This window comes from Dipodomys ordii, unplaced genomic scaffold (genome assembly GCF_000151885.1).
Source record: "Dipodomys ordii isolate 6190 unplaced genomic scaffold, Dord_2.0 Scaffold102, whole genome shotgun sequence".
NCBI classification, from domain to species: Eukaryota; Metazoa; Chordata; class Mammalia; order Rodentia; family Heteromyidae; genus Dipodomys; species Dipodomys ordii.
The window spans coordinates 4,119,714-4,133,957 of record NW_012267318.1 but is presented as its reverse complement, the minus strand read 5'-3'; positions in this window follow the sequence as shown (position 1 = coordinate 4,133,957).

Genomic DNA, 14,244 nt, shown 5'->3' with positions numbered 1-14,244 from the left:
GGGTATATTTTGTTGTGTAAATAACTCCATAAAACTGATTTTTTTTAATTTTTATTGTCAAGGAGATGTACAGAGGGGTTACAGTTACATAAGTAAGGTAATAAGTACATTTATTGTCAAATTTATTACCCCTTCCCTCATTTTTCTCCTACTTTCCCTCCTCTCCACCCCATAAAACTGATTTTAAATGAGCGTTTAAAATATTTTTGATGTTTAGGAAGCTCAGTGGGATTTTGTTCTTCAAGATAAAGTGAATCACATAGGAATATAAGTCACTTGATTTCAACAAAGAAACTTACATTAACAAATTATAGAATGCATGGATTAGAGGATTTTTTGTCTTTGTATTAGACATGAAGTACGAGGTGGCAGAAATCTCTGTCCACCATTTTCCCTGTATAAACCAGCAATGATGTTTATGGAATCAACCTAGGTACATGAATACCTTCCTGTATACTCTGACCCTCTGTTTACATCAGCCTCTTTTTTAAACAGTTAGGTGGTATGATCAGCCATCTGTGATTGGTTATCAAGGTAAGATGATCAAATGTACAGAACTGGACTTTATGGATAAGTACCAGATCTAAATAAGGAAACCTACAAAACAAAGAAACCCAAGAAGAACTGAATAGATGGAGAGGCATTCCATGTTCATTGATAAGAAGACTTGACACTTGAGGTTGTCGGGATGTCAGTTCTTTCCAATTTGATCTATAGATTCAATGCTATGCCAATCATATACCAGAAGGCTGTTTGGTGTCAACAAACTGATTCTAAAGTTTACATGGAAAGGCAAGAAGACTAAAATAGCCAACCCAACATCAAAACAGGATAAAGGGAGAAAATGGACACTAATCAACTGACGGCTTACTGCAAAGCCACAGTAATTATGACTATTTGAGGTTGACAAAAGTCAACATATCTATGGTACAGATGAGAGAGCCCAGATATAAATCTACATAAAATACAATCAACTGATCTATGACAGAGCAAAGCAATACTATAGAACAAATTCTTTTCAACACTTAATGTGCTAGAATAATCAGACACCCACATGCAATAGGAAAGAAGAAATAAATGACCATCTAGATGCAGAACTTGAACCTTTCACAATAATTATTCACATTATTTTGTCTACATTTCTTTTTCTTGTATCTATTTATCCATGAGTTACTAGATCTGAAACAAAGCATGATCTTATAGAACCCTCACCATAGCAACTGATCTTATATAGTGGCCATTAGAAGAAACCCAAGTAATTTGTTGGACATGGTCTAGCGCCTCCCACTGACCTATTAGAAGAATCATAGTATCAGATGCAATTCCACAAACCCAGACCTGAGAGGATCAGATGATAATTGGGCGGGGAGTTGTTATACAGCTGTATTCTTCTGGGTTCTTATGCTTACATACTGATTCAGTAGTACCTATTGAGCATATAGTCCATGGGCCATGGACTGCTTTGGTATTAAGCAACAAACCCAGTCAGTGCTAATCTTGGTTAGGCCTAAGTTTATTTGTATATTATATAAAAAAACAATTGTTTTAATGGTTTAATTGAAAAGAGTTTTGTTTTCCTCCCATCTAAAGGAATTCTAATGCCAAATAAACCCGAGCTAGTGTGACCACTTCAAGATCATCTAAATCTCTTTCTCTCTTTCTGGTTCAGCATCCGAGGTTGGAACTCCCATCAAGCAGCGCCTGCTAAAGAGATGGCTTCCAGAGTAGTGGAGAGCAAGGAGAAAGAAGACAAAGATAAAAGAGGAATGACCCATTCAGAGAGCTTTCTTGAAATCCCCCCTGTTATGGTCTTAAGCATCCTTGTGTGGCCAAGCCAGAACAGTCCAGGACTCTAGTCCTTCAGCCAGCCATGTGTCTGCCTAGGTTTGGCATGAATGGTAAATGTATATCAGCTGGGCAGATAACTCTGTCTTTTTTTACAGGTTATGGAGAGTGCCTTCCTAGAGGAGGTGGTGCCTGGGACAAAATAGGAGAAAAGAAGAAATGGCATACTAAAAGATCTAGAGCAAAAGAGCGGTACAGTCCAGGAACGGCAGAACTTTCTGGAAACCAGTTTAAAATAGGATGTGAGTGAAGTGCCCAAGCAGAATCATGAAGAGTCTTGCCAGTCCCAGTAAGGAGTTTCAAGAGCCAGCACCCATGGTTCATGCTTGTAATCTTAGCTTCTCAGGAGGCTCATATCTGCACTAGCACGCATGAGTGCGTGCATGTGTGTGTGAACACACACACACACCCTCACACACATGAGTTTTAAGATTATCCTGTGATGCTGAGATCTGAGGATCACAGTTTGAAGCCAGCCTGGGCAATTGCCCACCAAAAGGCTAGAAGTGAAGTTGTGGCTCAAGGGTAGAGTACTAGCCTTCTTTTTTTTTTTTTTGGTGGGGAGAGGGGGTCCGGTCATGGGGCCTGAACTCTGGGCCTGGGCACTGTCCCTGAGCTCTTCAGCTCAAAGCTAGCACTGTACCACTTGAGCCACAGCGCCACATACTAGCCTTCTTTTGCCTCAAGCAAAAGAAGCTCAGGTACAGCACCCAGGCCCTGAGTTCAAGCCTACTAGGACTGGAACACAAAAAGAGATGATCCTGAGAGCAAAGAGAAGCCACTTGAGGATATTAAGATAAGACTTGTATGCTAAAGGCCTGGCTCAGTGCTAGAGCACCTTTTAACTATCATAAAGTCCCGAGTTCAAACCCTTACTACCTCCAGAAGAAGAAAAAGAGGAGAGAGAGGAGGAGGAGAAGGATTCTCAAAGTGGTGACATTATCCAAACAAACAAAACAAATGTACTCATTATCTGAATTATGTAATATAACCCCTCTGTACATCACTTTTATTTAAAAGAAACAATTTTTTTTCAAAAGGAGGATCTTTGTCTTCAAAGATCATCTACATACATTATGGAGCGTGTATTAGCAGAGAACACGAGAGAGAGAAAAGAGTGAGGGGGCTCTTGCAGAGGCTAGAGAGAAAAGATGGCCTCACAGATTCACAGAAGTTGGTGGATTTCTGGGCTGCTTACTGAACAGAAGCTACAAAGCTCAGTGAAGGATGGAGGATAGGGAAGAAGAGCCAGGACAGAGGCTCAGATTTCTGACTTAAGCAGCTAGATGGGTATAGGTGCCATCCCCTGAGATGTCCCTCTCCAGAAACCTCACTGTCCTCCTTCTTACTGTTTGTGGTCAGCAGCATCTGACAGCACAGCAGTAGCTCTCAATGACTAGTTGACCTCAGTTTATCTTAAGTGAATGCTTGATGCAATCCCCAAATAATCCAATCATCAGTACTCTTGTGACATGGCCGACTTAGACTTGATGCAAATATCTGTATATTTAAAAGGACTCATGCCTGTAATGCTATTTGAAAGGCAGATATTATTGGTATCATTGTCCATCTTGGCATAAAGTACACAAAACCCCATCTCAACCCAGGAGATGGGGTTCATTAGGACAGGGAGGAGGAGGAAGTGTAAAATGAAGGTTCATAGTTCAGATTGGCTGTTTCTTTAGTTCAGTAGCCTATGTCCTATCATCTCAGCTACAGTGGAAAGTAAATAGGAGGATTGCAGTCCAGGCTGGCTGAAGCAAAAATCAGAACCCTATCAGAGCACAAAGCCTAGTTTAAATCCTAGTATCAAAACATTTCAAAGCCCTTTCCTTTGGAAGTGGCGCTGTGGCTCAAGTGGTAGAGTGCTTGCCTTGAGCTGAAGAGCTGAGGGACAGCGCCCAGGCCCAGAATTCAAGCCCCAAGACCACCACCAACAACAAAAGCCCCTTTCCTATGGCCCCTTGGGGTGACAGACAGCCTATTGTCTTAGGACTGAGAAGAGAGAAGGGATAGCTGCTTGCTTTGTTGCTTTTCTGTCTTTTATTAGCAGGAATTATGTACCATGAAAGGAGATACAACACTCAGAATAAATGAGTTTAAAAGTTAAGCTTCCTTCCCCAGCAAAATTAGCCTGACCACAATCACAGAACGTCTTAGCATTAAAGTGTTCTTGTTCCTGTTTTCCTTTTGAATAAACTAGCTTAAGACATTATTGTTTGCAGTGTTAAATGGATTTCATAACGAATACAGGATGTGGCTAAATTCATCGTACTGTGATCATTTTAATTGGATTTCCTGACTCTTAAATGTTTAATTGCCAACTTCTACCACTGCATTAAACATAAGGTTTCGATAGTTTTACTAAGAAATGCTCACAATCCTTTATACCTGTGATTATATTTTGCTTATCACTTTTGAAGTTTGTATTTAGTCTATTTAAAAGATATTCCCAGAGGCTCATCTGTTATTGTGTTAGAAGGAAAACAAATATGCTCACATTTTGTGTGAGATGATGCACTGTATATTGCACATCAGGTCTTAACAGACCATTTAGGGATCTTTCTAGCTAACTAGGGGGAGTAAGTTAGAAAAAAGTGCTAATCACGTTTGCCCAATGCAAACACATATGTGAAAAGTATCCTCACAAAAGAAAAACTGGAGTGCTTGCCTGCTCCCCTATAGTGCCCAGGCTGGATTACATCACAACTTACAAGTCATGTGTTTATCACCAGAGCATCCTACACAGCCACTTCACTCACCTGGAATTGTCCCTACCTCATTATCAAGAACAAGTCCACAAGCTACGTCACAAAAAAAAAAAAAAAAGACCCTGAGCCACCCAAAATAGATCGAACAGAGAAGATTCAGCAGACTGAATCAAATTGGGGTTTTTTTTTTCCTTACTTGAACTCAGGGCCTCATGTTCGTGTTCCACTTGCTTGTTACTGACTGGCATTCTACCACTTGAACCATGCTTTTACCCCAGCTTTTCACTAATTATTTTGGAAGCAGAGCTTAGAGCGATTTTCTGTCCTGCTTGGCTTTGAAACTTGATTGTTCAGTCTCAGCCTCCTGAGTAGCTAGGATTACAGGCATGAGCCACCAATGCCCATCACTACTTAATAACAGCCTCCACTTTACAGATGATAAGACTGAGATGGAGAGAGGTCCCAGAGCAAGCAAGTGGTGAAGATGGAATCCTCACTTGTGGAGTCGTCACCATGGTAACAACACTTCCTAACAGTGCTGGAATTCTGGGTTCTTTGTTCCCTACCCAAAGCCCTTACCTCCACTGAGACTATTCATTTCACAAAGGACCTCCATTATTGTCAGCACACCATAGATGAGTCAACTGGGGCTTGGGAAGTGCAGATAAAAGTGCAGGTACTAGGGTTGGAGGCATGGCTCAGTTGGTAGAGTGCTAGCCAGTGAGTGAAAACATCAGGTATTGAGTTCGAGTGCCAATCTTGGACCCCCAGAAAAAAAAAAGAAAGTGCAGGTATTAGTGGTGTATGCCTGTAATCCTAGCTACTCAGGAGGCTGTGATCAGAGGGTTGAGATTTGAAGTCAGACCGGTGGAAAAGTCCATGAGACTCTTATCTCCAACTAGCCACCAAAAAGTCAGCAGTGGAGCTGTGGCTCAGATGGTAGAGCACAGCCTTGAGCAAATATAAGCTAAGCAGGAGTGAGAGGCCCCAGGTTTAAGTCCCAGTAACCCACACACACACCCAATTAAATAAAGGGGGGCTGCTGTCAATGATTAGTGCAGGAGTTTGAACCACACTCCCTCCGATGCAGACAGGCTGGGCTCAGCTCTCTGCCTGCATTGTAAGAGCAGCTCGATGCAGGAGAGCCAGAAGTTGCGACATTCTCCTACTCATTTCCTTGTACCACAAGAAGGAAGCCCTGGACCCAAGTCTGTAGGACAGTGTTGTGTGCACACTTCCTCTTTCTCAATATCTGTGTAGTTCTGCTCGGACTCCCTATCGAGGCACCATTCATGCGCTTAGGGGGAGGGAGTGTCCAGGTGACCAGTATCCAGCTATGGACATGGGGAGAAGGCTGTCATAGCCTCAAAAGTCAAGGGCATCTCATGGAGTTGGAAGAGTCATGGTCTAGAAGGAATTTAGCCCTGTCCCAAAAGAAGCCTGGTTTGTGCCTTGGGGACGGGAAAGCAAACGCTTGAGAAGTCCTACCCAGTGGGTTCCGTGTGTGTCTAGGAGCATCAGAGTTCAGGAAATCTGTGTGTGATTCAAAGTAATGACTTCCTGGTCATGTCAATGGAAGCCAGGGAAAACCAGGGCCCACCATGGAGGCCTGAGATGGAGCCCCCAGGAAGGCCCAGATGAGCTTCCCCGGTGGGCACTAGGGATGCAGGGCTCCAGGGTCACAGTGGCTCCCCTCACCATGGTCAACTTTACAATGCTGTGAGTAGACACTGTACTTGGAATTTGGAATCTGTATCTTTCCCAAGGCCAGGGCTGTGTGATGTAGGATTATGAGGCTGGCGAACAGCAGTGATCATAACTAGAATTCAAGATTACAGAGCTTCTACATGCCAGGTCCTTCCACACCCCGCAACACATGCCAAGGAAAAAGACACCACCCATGGTAAGGGATGGAGAAAGGAGATTTATTACATGGCCTGGCAGGGCTATAGGAAGGCACAAAGTAAGAACACTAGCCCTGTTTTGGGTATAGTCATGAGCTTCAGATTTGAGTGGGTGAGGAATGGGAGCAAAGGGTGAGTGGTATGCATAATTATCAAGCCTTCTCCATCACAGAGGTGGTCAGAGGTCTGGCTTAGTTGCTCATTGTCCCAGGATTGGTCAGGCAAGATCTTGTTCCAATAGGAAACTTATTGGTAGCTGAACACTGGTGGCACAGGCCTGCAATCCTAGCTAGTCAAAAGGCAGGAATCTGAGGATATTCGCTTGAAGCTAGCCCAAACAAACCAATCTGTGAGATTCTTATCTCCAATTAACCAGCAAAAAGCTGGAAGTGGAGGTATGGCTCCAGTGATACAGCCTCAGCCTTGAGCGGAAAAAGCCAAGCAAGAATGACAGGCCCTGAGTTCAAAATTCCAGCACTGGCAAAAAAAAAACAAGAAAAAAAACTAAGTCACTGGGGAGTGATGAGTTCTTCAAAAGTTCTGCCTCTCTTTTTTGGAAGTAGTTTTATCCTATATCCTCAATATGTTGTTGATCAGTCCTGTACCTCCTGGATTCCAAAGTGATTGAAAAAGAGAGAAGTTCAGAGTAAAGGAGACATGCAAAATGGAGACAGGAGCCAGCACTCCTGGCTCTAAGATTATAGGCTCACGCCTGTAATCTTAACTACTCAGGAGACTTAGACCTGGAGGATTGAAGTTTAAGGCCAGCCCAAGAAGAAAAGGTCTCTGAGACCCCATCTCCTATCTCTTTCAGGAGACAAAAGAAAGGATAGTCTGGCTTCCACCTCCAAAAGTCTAGAGACATGTTCTGAGCTTTCCGTGACACTGAACACTTAGTTCAGGTCTTTTTTTCCCAAGGGCTGACTCATCCATCCCTTTCCTTCCTTCTTATTCAGCCTGCATGATTTGCAGAGTTCAGACTGAGAGTTTCTCCTTGGGGCCTCCTCCAGAGAGATCAGTTACTTAATGCAAGTCAGAGAAAATATTCCCTTGGCTATTCGCTATGATTCTGACCCCATCATTCTGATTTATGGGGGGAAAAAACCATAGAAGAAGCTTGGCTCAAAAGTAAGTGGCATCAAAAGTAGATCTTGGGACCAGTCCTGCTTCCCGGCACTGTTGCTGGGGTCTTGGCTCTTAGGACCATTGCATGAGGCCATGAGAATACTGAAAAAACACAACACCCAAGTTGTGTCTTTTGTCTCTGTGGTCTCAAAGAATGAGTCTGAGGACACATAGAAATAAGTAAAACAGCAAAGTTTTATTGAAGAAAAAGAGAAGTAGAGTTCCTGCTAGGTACTAAGAGATAAAAAGATAAGTAGAGCTCCTGCTAGATAGGAGGGTTTCCAAGGTAGAGCATTGCCGGGAGTGCATTGTACGTAGGGGTTAATAAGGTGTCTCTAGGAGAGAGCTACATGACTCTCAAGATGATTGGACAGCTTGTGGGTCATATCAGAACCCAGACCCAATCAGAGCCTCCACACAGCCTGCACAAGCCCTCCATGAGTCCATTAGAGTCTCTGACTGGATGCCCATTCTGGAGAACACCTTTGGAATTCATCAGTCTGCTGTTCATATGCAAGTCTTCCAGGAACAACAGACCATGATGTCTATGGATCCACATGTGCCTGGCTGCCCAGGGCCATGGTGATGTGATGTAGAACCCTTATGGGAAGGGCCCATTGTCCTGGTTGCTTAGCCAGGCCCTTTTTCTGCCCTCAATGATAAGAGACGTATATCCACACCCACATCACACCCAGACACACAATTTCACATACACGTAACTAATAGGTTTATAGGTTCCCAGACCTTCCCAAGGATTTTAGGTTCTCTTGTTTACGCTAAGAGAAGAAGATGAGCCTGTTTGTCCCTGTTGGTGTCCTGGGGGTTGAACAATACCCCCTATTCCATCCACAGTGAAGTGAGCTCTACATATTTCTTCTTTTTTTCTTTTTAAATGTGCTAACAACAGAGGAGTTACAGTTCCATTTGTCAGGCAAATAGTACATTTCCTTTTAGACAATGTCACCCCTTCCCTTGTTCTATCTCAGTTTTTCCCTCCCGTCCTACCCACAAGTCATAAAGTCCATTTTCAACATGGTGTCCAGTGAGTACCATTGCTGCATTTGTTCACTCTTTGTAGTAGTCTTGCAGGATTGTCCACGTGGCCTTCATGGTGGTAGATGAGGGTGCAGAGCTCCCCCAACACTAGAACCAGTGCTCCGGGTGTCTGAACTTTACCAGAGCTAAGCCACCTTCCTCTGCCATGCCCAGATCATGAAAACCACATGTTCCCCTTTCCTGGCTGCCTCATGCCTCACCAACCTTCCCCAGATAAACCCCGCCCCAACCCCAGATGCAGACAGGGTGGGCTTGGCTCTCTACCTGTATTGTAGGAGCAGCATGATGTGGGAGAACCAGAAGTTGTGTCATTCTCTCAGTCATGTTCTTGTACCACGAGGAGGAAACCCTGTACCCAGGTCTGTAGAACAGTACTGTGTGCACACTTCCTCTTTCCCAACATCTGTGTAGTTCCACTCGGACTCACGTCTGCCACCACCTTCTCCTTCAAGTCCCTAGGGCCTAGATCTGAGCTCTTATCTGGTCTAGAAAATGGATCCCTTCACTTTTCTTCTTGGGTCCTGGGAAAGCAGTCCCAACTCTGAGCTACACATGAAATCCCTGCTTATCTTTGCCAACCCAGAAGTGGATAAATGAAGGCAGAAAGGAAGTTTTAGAAGGGTTTGTGCACCCATGACTTAGAGGGAAGTTGGCCTTAGGCACATCCAGATCCAAGACTCAAAGGCCTTGTGAATGTCCCCTGTCTATACCTCTGTGTCCACATGGGTCAACCTATTTACCTCCACCTGAAGCAGGGCTCCAGGGAAAGTTCAATGAAGACAATAGGTAATGGTGCGAGTCAGGTAGAAGAGAATCATCACTGGCATCCTCAGGGGTTATTTTGAGGAACCCCTGGTTCTATGTGGCACGAAAGACAGGCACTTCTCCTGGTAACAGTACTTTGTTTCTGGACATCCTGGCATCTTGGGCCAGGTCCACCTTACAAACCCCAAGGTAGATCTTAGCAACTTAGACGTTGAGATGTGTTTGAGTTTTAACCTTGAAATCTTAAGAATGTGACCTCATGTGCAAGTCACTGCACATGGAACTGTTAAAATGAGGCTGAGGTGGAGTACAGCAGGCTCTAATCCAATGTGATAAATGTTCTTATATGGAGAAGCATTGCAATGACTCACTGGACAAATGCCATGCGCCTGTGGGAGCAGAGACTGGAGTGATTTGTCTACACACCAAGGAACACCAAGAACTGCTGGCACCACCAAAGAGGAACCACGTGGCAGATTTCGTTCAAGAGCCCCAGAGAGAGCACAGCTCTGCTGATACACTGATTTTGGATTCTTGGCCCAGAATGGTGAAAGAATAAGTTTCTATTGCTTAGCTCCTTCTAATTTGTGGTGTGCTTGTTACAGCATCTCCAGAAACCAATGCAACCTCCCCTGTGAGTGGTACCAACTCAAATGGATTTTTTTTCCTGGTAGTACTGGAGCTTAGTAGGCAGGCATTCTACCACTTTAGCCACACCGCCAGCCCTTTTTCTTTAGTTATTATTTATATAGGGCTTTACTATCTGTCCATGCCAAACTGTACTGTGATCCTCCCATTTACCCTTTAGGAGTACACCACTGTGCCCAGCTTTTTACTTCAGCTGGCCTCAAACATGAATCCTCCTAAACTCTGCTTCCCTGAGTAGCTATGATTACAAGAATAAGCCATCAGGACCCATCTTAAAACTGATTCTTTACAGTCTTAAGAATCTCTCCAGAGGGCTGGGAAGGTGGCTCCGTGGTAGAGCGCTTGCCTTGCATGCATGAGGCCCTGGGTTTGATTCCTCAGCACCACATAAGCAAAAAGAAAAAAAGCCAGAAGTGGTGCTGTGGCTCAAGTGGTAGAGCGCTAGCCTTTGGCTGAAGAGGTAAGGGACAGCACCCAGGTCCAGAGTTCAGGCCCCACAACTGGACCCCCCCCAGAAAAAAAAGAATTTCTCCAGGGGCTGGGAATGTGGCTTTAGTGGTAGAATGCTTGCCTAGCATGAGTGAGGCCCTGGGTTCAATTTGTCAGTACCTCATAAACAGAAAAGGTCAGAAGTGGCACTGCGGCTCAAGTGGTAGAGTGCTAGTCTTGAGCAAAATAAGCTCAGGGACAGTGCCCAGGCCAAGAGTTCAAGCCCTATGACTGATAAAAAGAAAAAAATCTTCCCAATATACTCTGTATTCCACCAAAATGGGAAAGTTTTATTGGTTGAAGCTTAGATATCATATCATTTGTTTCCTAGTTACTGTCACCCAACTCAGAATCTTCTAGGAACAGGAACAGGACACCATTAAAAACACAGCAGGAAGGGTAACAGGACTGACAAATACTCAGGCGAGAAATGATGCAACTGGAGCTTAAGCAAACGCCTGCTCGCAGACATGGCCAGACTTTGGTATCAGTCAACAAGTTTGATTCCTTTACTCTGTCATCAAGCAAACAAAAGGGCAGATTCTACTTTGTGTACTGTACTCCTAGACATCTCTGTGTCCTGACCACCTCCTATCATATACTCTCTGGCTTGAAGACTAAGACACTGATTAATGTAAAGTATTAAGGAGTTGATATTGCTCAGAGACCCAAAATTTCCAAATGCCATCAATGCTTTGAATAAGAGATCACTGTTTATCCTGAACATAGTGTTAGTCAATAAATACAGGACAGTCCATGAAATTAAATTTTAATTTCAGACAAACAATGGATGTCTTTTTAAGACTAGTGAATTTCCAATCCAGCATCTATACTTTAACCTGCCAGCCTGATGGCCCAAACTATGGGCGTGCACTTGAGTGCTAGCACTGCACAATAGAGATGTCACTGACGCATGGGGCTGCAGTGAAATCTCATAACCATGCCATTGGCCACAGGAAATGTCACATGTCAAATGGCCTGAGGAAAGGTCTGATATAGTAAGGTTGTGTCATGATGTGTGTTCACAGGGGCAATTGGGTATTTCAGACTTATTAATGATGTGATATAAAAGGGGGAGGGGGCTGTAATCCTAGCTTCTCAGGAGGCTGAGAGCTGAGGATTGTGGTTCAAAGCCAGCCGAGGCAGGAAAGTCCGTGAGACTCTTATCTCTAAGTAACCACCAGAAAACCAGAAGTGGTGCTGTGGTTCTAGTGGTAGAATGTCAGCCTTGAGCTGAAGAGCTGAGGGACAGTGCCCAGGCCCAGAGTTCAAGCCCCACAACAGAAAAAAAAAAGGGGGGAATGGGGATGTTCACCCAACTTTATACACACACTATCACTCACATGTGTAACTGTCAGGAATGATAGAGCAGTAGAAAGCACCCCCAAATGAGTTACATGAGTGCTAAACCATGCCACACGTGAATCATACGTCTTTAAGAGAGAATGCAAGTTGGGCACTGGTTGGTCACACCTCTAATCCTCCATCCCATCCCTGCTCTGATCCCTTCCTACCCTCGAGCTCTATAGCCCTTTGGGAGATGGCCTGACACCCATGGGCAAGCATGGGGACCAACTGTGCATGCTCAGCTCAGCTCCTTCCCAGCTCGTTCTTCCAGCTCTTTGGTTCCCGGATGCACACCTCTGCTATCTTTTCTGCCAGGTGGTATGCAGCAAACAACACGCAACATTTCAAAACCTGCAAATTCCAGGTGACCACACAGCTTCCAAATGACAAATGATGTGGTTTTGCTGGAAGCTGTGTCCCCCTCAAACCACAAAGGTGACGCTGATGTCCCCAGACATTCTTTGGAAGTGCCTGCCACATTCCTATGTACACGGGCACTAATGTATCACCTGGCCTTCACTTAACCCAAATTCTTCATGGTTTACTAAATCCATCTCTCGGGTTTTCTTTTTCATAAGTATACAAACCCCCCTCCCTTGCTTTTTTTTAAAAAAAAATATGACCAGGCACAAAATGATTATAAAAATACATTGGTGCCTGACTCTGGTGCCTCAGGCCTGTAATCTTAGCTACTCAGGTGCCAAAAAGCCACATGCTAAAAATATTGATGATAGAGACCCCCTGACAGCAGTGAAGATGTGCTGTGAAGTGGAGCTGCCCCAGCCTCCTAGCTGGAGGAATGACCTTCACTGGGCATTGAAAACAGGGACTTCTTCCACCACCACCACCCCCTGCCCCCACACTCCCACTCTGAACATAGACTTCTCTGCTTCTTCCTTCCTAACCTTGCTCCCAAACTGGGCTCACTTCCGGCATCTTCCCTGGGTAAGATCTTGCTCTTTTATTGTTATATTTCCAGCACATCTCCCAAAAGTTCATCTATTGAAATTGTAATTCATGTCATTGAAATTGTGCTGTTGGTTCATCTTAGCTACTCAGGAGGCTGAGATCTGAGAATTGAGGTTCAAAATCAGCCTCAACAGGAAAGATCATGAGACCCTTATCTCCAATTAGCCAGTATAAACCCAGAGTGGAGGTTTGGCTCAAGTGGTTGAATGAAAACCTTAAGTGGAAAAGCTAAGGGACAGAGTCCAGGCCCTGAGTTCAAACCCAAGTACTAGCACAAAACAAAAAAACAAACAAACAAAAAAACATGATTCCATTACACATAGAACAAGCATAATATCTGGAAGTTCAAGGTCCTTCAGTTCTTATTTTTTTTGTTTTGTTGGTGACTGGGCTTGAACTCAGGGTGTGGGTACCATCCCTGAGTTCTATTGCTCAAAGCTGGCCCTTTACCACTTGAGCTATAGCACCACTTCCAGTTATCTAGTAGTTAATTGGAGATGAGTCTTACAGACTGGGCTGGCCTTAGAACCATCATCCTCAGAGCTCAGCCTCCTGAGTAGCTAGGATTATAGGCATGAGCCACCAGCTCCTGGCCCTTCATTTCTATATTTGTTATTTACTGCTGTCTAGCAAATTACTCCAAATGGCAGTGGCCCAAAGTGCCAACAACACATTTATTAGCACTGTCTTGGTAGGTGGATCAGAAATTGAGGGAGATCTTAGCTGGGCTTTGTGACTCAGAGTCTCTTGTGAGTTTCGGTCAAGATGCAAGTTGGGACTTTTGCCATCAGAAGGCTGGACTAGTGCTGGAAGATGCACTGCCAAGATGGCACGCTCACCCTGACAGCGGATTGGAACTGGCTGTTGGCCGGAACCCTTTGCTTGTCCCACAGTGGGATCCCTTTAGGCTGCTGTATCCTCCTGACAAGGCGGCTGACCCCCCTCAGACCAGACCATCCAAAAGACGTTAAGGGAAGAGACTCCATCCTCCATGACTATCTCAGAAGTTATACACCATCGCCTCCATCATTTCAGTCATCACACATGCCAACTCAGATGGTGGAGGCGATGGTGTATAACTGTTGGGGAGCTCCACAAAAGCAGGAATGCTGGGAGTCAAGGATCGTAAGAGCATCTTGGAGCCTGGTTACCCCACTTTTCCACTCCAACCTGCACCTGCCATCACAGCCATTCAAAATGACTTTCTTCCCAATTGTTTTTTCTTTTGTGTGCATGTGTGCCAGTACTGGAGTCTGAAGGCAGAACTTCATGCTCTCCTGTGGCTTTTCCACTCAATGCTGATGCCCTGCCACTTGAGTCGCTCCTCCTATCCAGCATTTTGCAGGTTTATTGGAGATGGAGTCTTGAAGACTTTTCTGCCTGGG